Source organism: Apodemus sylvaticus, chromosome X (assembly GCF_947179515.1).
Source record: "Apodemus sylvaticus chromosome X, mApoSyl1.1, whole genome shotgun sequence".
Lineage (NCBI taxonomy): Eukaryota > Metazoa > Chordata > Mammalia > Rodentia > Muridae > Apodemus > Apodemus sylvaticus.
Window position 1 is genome coordinate 7,736,299 of NC_067495.1, and position 6,000 is coordinate 7,742,298.

General features: G+C 46.0%; 1 protein-coding gene across 1 annotated transcript in view; it reads right to left on the bottom strand.

Annotated features, from left to right (window-relative positions):
* Usp9x (ubiquitin specific peptidase 9 X-linked) overlaps positions 1 to 5,370 on the bottom strand; it is a 110,227-nt gene extending 104,857 nt beyond the window's left edge. The window contains exon 1 of the mRNA XM_052171588.1: positions 4,541 to 5,370. The gene's annotated coding sequence lies outside the window, so the exon portion shown is untranslated. The remainder of the gene's footprint in view (positions 1 to 4,540) is intronic.
* Positions 5,371 to 6,000: the final 630 nt, after the last annotated feature.

The following is a 6,000-nucleotide window of genomic DNA, read 5'->3' on the forward strand; positions in this document are numbered from 1 at the left end:
CCTATGATGGGTACAGGACTTAGCATAGGTGTGCTTAAAAAATAAATTTTAATCATTTTAATCATTTTAATCATTAATAATTTGGCAAAGATCAAGTATAATTTTTGGTAAATATCTCATTTTTACAATATAATACTTTCCCATTATCTTTTCCCTAAAATATACTAGTCATTTTAGCACCAATAATGTGTCAGAAAATTTCATAGTCTTTTTTTTTTCTACATAAGAAAATTCAGAGCCAGAATATGTACCAGCAAATACCTGCAATCCCAGCACTTGGAAGGTGGAAGCAGAAGGTCAGTTTAAAGTCACCTTTGGCTATATAGCAGTTTGTATCCAGCCTAGGTTTGTGAACTCCTGTCTCAAAACACAGAAACATAAATAATACAAAAGAACTTCTATTTTCTAAAATTCACTAAAGATATTTGAGGATTCTTATATCACATTAGGAATGTTCGTAGAGGGGCTGGAGAGATGGCTCAGTGGTTAAGAGCACTGACTGCTCTTCTGAAAGTCCTGAGTTCAATTCCCAGCAACCACATGGTGGCTCACAACCACCTGTAATGGGATCTGAAGCCCTCTTCTGGTGTGTCTAAAGACAGCGACTGTGTATTCATATACATAAAGTAAGTAAATCTTTTAAAAAATGATCAGAGAGAGAGAGAGAGATGTAACTTGGTGGTAGCATTTAACTACTCTAGCATACATGAGGCCCTAAGGAAACAAGGCACATAAATTCAACATCTGTTGTGGCTATTTTCAGTCCATAATTATCAACCAATGCTACAAAAATGCTAAAAGAAACCCTTAATCTTAAATTTTTTACCAAAAGTAAAATTTTAAATTAAATGAAATCCTGAGTTCTCAAACTGAAATTACAATTTCACTGTATGTTGAGATAACATGAATTCCCAAGAAACATATTTCAGGAATGTAAAATTTCCTAGTATTATTTTAGTCATAAAGTCACTAATAACCTATTACTATGAACATGTTAGTTGAGGTATGGAAGATATCTATTTGTTCTATTTTCCATAGCCAATAAAGCTATTTTTCAAATATCAATTTTGATAATCTTAAAAATAATACGAATCTAAAGTTACTATGTTACAGTCAACAAACTAAAGGTTCTAAATTTCTTTTGAAATATTAGTATCATTTCGCTAATATGACACTAACACCTAAGTTACAGTATCACTAGCTACGTATGACAGATGGCAGGCCCTCCACTGGAATAATAATAATAATAATACCTATATAATAAATGAGAATGCTTAACACTGTAATTAATACTAAATAAGTGCTAATTATGTTGAAAATGGAAAGCAGTTAGAAAAAAGCCATTTTCTTATTTATCTATGAAAGTTCTTTAATAATATGCCACAATAGCCCCACAGTTTTAACTCTGATATGGTATCAGAATCATACATGGTACTCTTAAAATATAGCTTTTATTCAGTCCCATATCAGATAAACAACAAAACCACTCAAGTGATTCTAACATCCAGAGCATGAATGTAGTAAATCTTTCCCAAACACTGTTAGAACATGTAAAAACAGAAGACAGCAACAAATAACATCTCAAAGATTCAGATCCTAAAAAACTGAAATGGAAACTAGACTCGTTTCTCAATTTTTGAGAACCATTTCAAAATTCAGAAAATTAGAAGAAATATAATATGCAAAATAAAAGTATTATGTGCTTTTAAAATAAAATTCATGTAGTTCAACAACAACAGAGTATTTTACCTCATAGGGGATCAAAGGCTAATCCATATATATATATACATGTGTGTGTGTGTGTGTGTATATATATATATATACACACACAAATGCACATGTGTGTACACGTGTGTGCGTGGTTGTCTGCATGTGTATATGCAGTAATTTTTTTAATGTATGCGAGTACAAAGTCGCTATCTTCAATTCAGACACACCAAAAGAGGGCATCAGATCCTATTACAAATGTTTGTGAGCCACCAAGTGGTTGCTGAGAATTGAACTCAGGACCTCTGGAAGAGCAGTCTGTGCTCTTAACCACTGAGACATCATCTTTCCAGGCCATGTGTGCTAATTTTAAATTAGTGGTCCGGGTGTGTGTGTGTGTGTGTGTACGTACATGCATTCTATGTACGTGCGTGCTCGAATTATGCTCGCAGGCACGCATCAGAGGGGTGTCAGATCCCCTGGAGCTGGAGGCTATGGGCTGCCTGACTGGATGCTAGGAATTCAATTTGGATTCTCTGCAAGAACAGTATGAACTCTTAACTACTGAGCCATTATTCCAGGCCCAGACATCCCTATATATTTCAAGTAATTTTCTCTCACCTGCTTTAAACAAAGATTGGTTCCAATAATAAAATTATAGAAACACAAAAACTTTGATAGTTGATCCATTAAATAGGAAAAAAAGTGTTTTCATGTGTCCAACTCATCAATAACTAAATGACTGACATATGACAAACATCCATAAGTAGTTTTATTAATATGTCAAAAATAAACGGATGAGATACCACTAAATTGCTCTTCTGGAGATTATCAGAAAATGTGTTTCAAGATGCTAGAAGACAAAAGAACCAAAGTTAAATCCCACTGGATGGAGCATTCCACTGATAGGCAGGAAATGAAGGGATCCCCATGAAATGCTCCATAATTTAAGGATGAAATCTGCTTTTCAAAGTTGCTTTCAGAAAAAGAAAAAAAAATTACTCAGATTTTTGTCCATGCTGTTCTGGTCCTTAATCCTTCCAAATAGCCCCTTAGATTCTACCAAGGTCAGCAAAGAAAAGGAAGAAACAACAGAACATTAAGATAATAGTGTATTTTGTGGGGGGTGGGGTGGAGGGTAAGAAAAAGCATGAAGACATATAGTTTAAAAGACAGACTTTTTAGTAAGAGAAAGCAAAACATACTTTTTCTTCTTATTTTTCACCCTTGAAACGTTAAATTCCAAATACTTCCAGCTTTCATTCTACCCAAACACTGGAACAATAAAGTATAAAGGGTTAAAGTGCCAAGTATGACAAAGCAAGTAAGTTTAAGCATGGCAAAAATAAATGTTGCTATCTCTGTATATTTAATACCTAAATCTTCTAAGAATTGGAAGGCATTTTGCTGAAGCCAAAATGGCAGCCTGATGATTCAGTAGACTAGAAGGCTCTAAAGAGTTTGTAGTCTCTATTTTTAATTAAGTTCAAGTGTACTACCTAGTCATGGTTAACCAATCCTTATAATAAAGGAAGCTAATGAGCTCCTTTATTACTGGCTGCAGAGTTCCCACGTAAGAACACCCAAAATAATTCTTCAGAAGTCAAATTATACAAAGAGAGATGGAAGACTGGTGGGTTTTAATGTTAAAAAAAAATCAATTCGCCTCTCCCACTAAGAGAAACACGAAAATTTTAGCAAACCCACAATTCTTTCATTTACAATGAATGACCCTCTGTGGTAAACTGTGTATGTGAAAATTCAACTAACGGTGTAACTACAGGACTTTCAAAATAATAATTTAAGCACGTCATATCTAAAAATCTTATCATTCCAGTCTCTGAAGAAACCCAAACAGAAACAAAACCCCAGCTTCGCACCTGTTTAACTTAAATATTTCACAATGAATGAAAAACAAGCCATTTATCAAGCCTGAAGCCTCACATCATAAGCATCTGAAGGTTTTATTAATCACAAACTTGCACATACTAGTATTTTCTTTCTTCGTCTTCTTTTTTCTTGTTCTTCAGGAACAGCTAAAAATACAAAGGTGGTAGGTATCCTCTCCCTTGGAAGCGATTTCGGCATCAAAACATCCTTCCGGGCCTTTGGCCGCGAGCAGATGAAGCGGGGCGAGGGTGTGGGGGAGCGATAACCGGCTCAGACTTCCCAGGGCACCGGGCCACCGAGCGACTGCGGGTTATCGCGGGAGGGCGTAGAGGAGGCAAACTAGTCCGCAGGCCTGATAGCCAGGCGTCACCGAGGCCTAGCTCTCCCGCTCCAAATCACTCCACCTCAGTAATGGCGTTCGGTGTCAAGTGGAACAGGCTGAGAGCGTCCGCGGCCGGGTTAAGGGGCGCGCGAACCAACCGTCCCCGCCCCCACCCCCGGCGCGCCCGCGCGCCGGCGCGCGCTCCGAGCCGACCTCCCGCGCGGGTGGAGGGGCGGCACGCCGCGCCCGGAGTCTCCATCCTCCTCCTCGCCACTCTAGTGCGGACGGGAAGGGGGGAGGAAGGGGGAGGGCCGGAGCCGTCAGCCATTTTCCCTGCCAGTCCAAAACACACACGCACACACATCGACACGCTCACTCGCAGACATAGACACACACCTCACGGGACACCGGCCGCGCGCACCACGGAGGCTCGCGCGCGTTCACGACGGCCCTGGCCCGGGGCGACAAGGGAAGCTCCCCACAGCTCCAGCCAGCCCGAGGCCCCCAAGGGAGGGACCTCTTACGCACACACACCCCCTCGCGCCGTCCTCCCCACCCCTCCAGCCAGCTGTAGGCCCCGGAAAGGCAAGTGGCCCTGGCACCGCCAAGCCGACTACTCACCAAACACAACATAGGAGTCTTCTCCGAAGCAGGACACGCGGAGGCGGGAGACGAAATGCAAAAGCTCGAGCCCAGGACGTGGCCTAACCCGGGAGCATCTCAAGCCAGGGGCTGACGAGGGACAAAAATACGGGGAGAGGCTGCGGATGCCGGGCTCGCGCGCGGCGCCCTACGCGTACCAACAGGGGGTCGGCCCCTCACCCTGGCCGCCCTAGGGCAGCGGTGGCCACGGCAGCCCCCTCCTCCCTCTCAGCCGCCGGCAGTCCTCTTCCCCCTTCTCCCCTCAGGCTGGGGCGCTCTCTGAGCTCAGTCAAGCTCCGGGCGGTGCGTTTCTCCTGCGTCACCTCCTCCTGCTCCTCCTCCTGCAGCGGCAGTTTCACCTTCCCCTAGTCGCCGCCTCTGTCCCCCCACTCTGGGCCTGCTCCCTAAGCTACGCTCCTCTCCTCACTCCCGTCACCGACCCAAGCCCTGGGGTGGTAAAGGCAGCCGCCTCCCTTGAGGGAGAGGCGGCGACGGCCGGCTCCCGCGAGGCCTGGGAGCCGGTGCAAGGCAGGGAGGGGGCTCGGCGGGACAGGGAGGAAGGCCCGAATGGGCCGTTTACCGAGAGGTTGCGGCTCCGCCACCGGCGGAGTCTAGCTTCCGCAGCCCTGGATACCACAGCCTCGTCAATATGGCGGATCCAACAAATCAATAAAGAAAAGACAAAAAGAAAAAGAAAAGGAAAAAGAAAGAAAACCCGCACGGCCGGTGGCAGTGGCGGAGTCGGAGGCAGCGGCGGCGGCAGCAGCAGCGGCAGCAGCAGCAACAGCAGCGGCAGCAGCGCAGACTCCCACTAGTCTCAGCGCCGCCCAAGGATCTCCGCCCCCGTCAGGGCCCTCCCCCTCTAAGCCCCGCCCCTCAGCGCTGGGCCCGGCCCCTCCCCTGCCCAGCCCCCCACTGGGCCAGCTGCCCCTCTCCCTGTCCACCTCTCTCGCTGGTGCGGGAATGAAAGGAAGAACGCTGTGCGCCACTAGGGGGCCCAGACAAGGCAGTGGACGCCGGGAACCCAGCGAGCTGGGTGGGGGAAGGGAAGACAATGCTAGGGAAAGTACTCTTCAGCCGTACTTTCGCTTCCGGGCAGTCCCTCCAGGGGGTTATGCGAGGGTTAGAGACGCTTACAAACCCCTCAGCTAAGGAACCAAGCCTAGAGCTGACGAAGGACCCAGAACACTCCCAAGAGGGTGGCGGGGTGAGGGGATGGGAGAGCTCGGTATGCGGCCTGGGCAAAGGGACTGACTAGTCTGTCGGGAATGGCCAGGATGCGGCCAAGAGAGGGTTAAGGACGCAAGCTGCAGCCGCGTCGCCGAGTATGATTAGGGCTGCTTGTTTTTGTTCCATTGTGAACCGTGGCCCCACCATCCAGAGCCCGGATGGTGACGTCACCGGCCTCCCCCTTTTCCGGGATGGTTCGGGGAATGGGG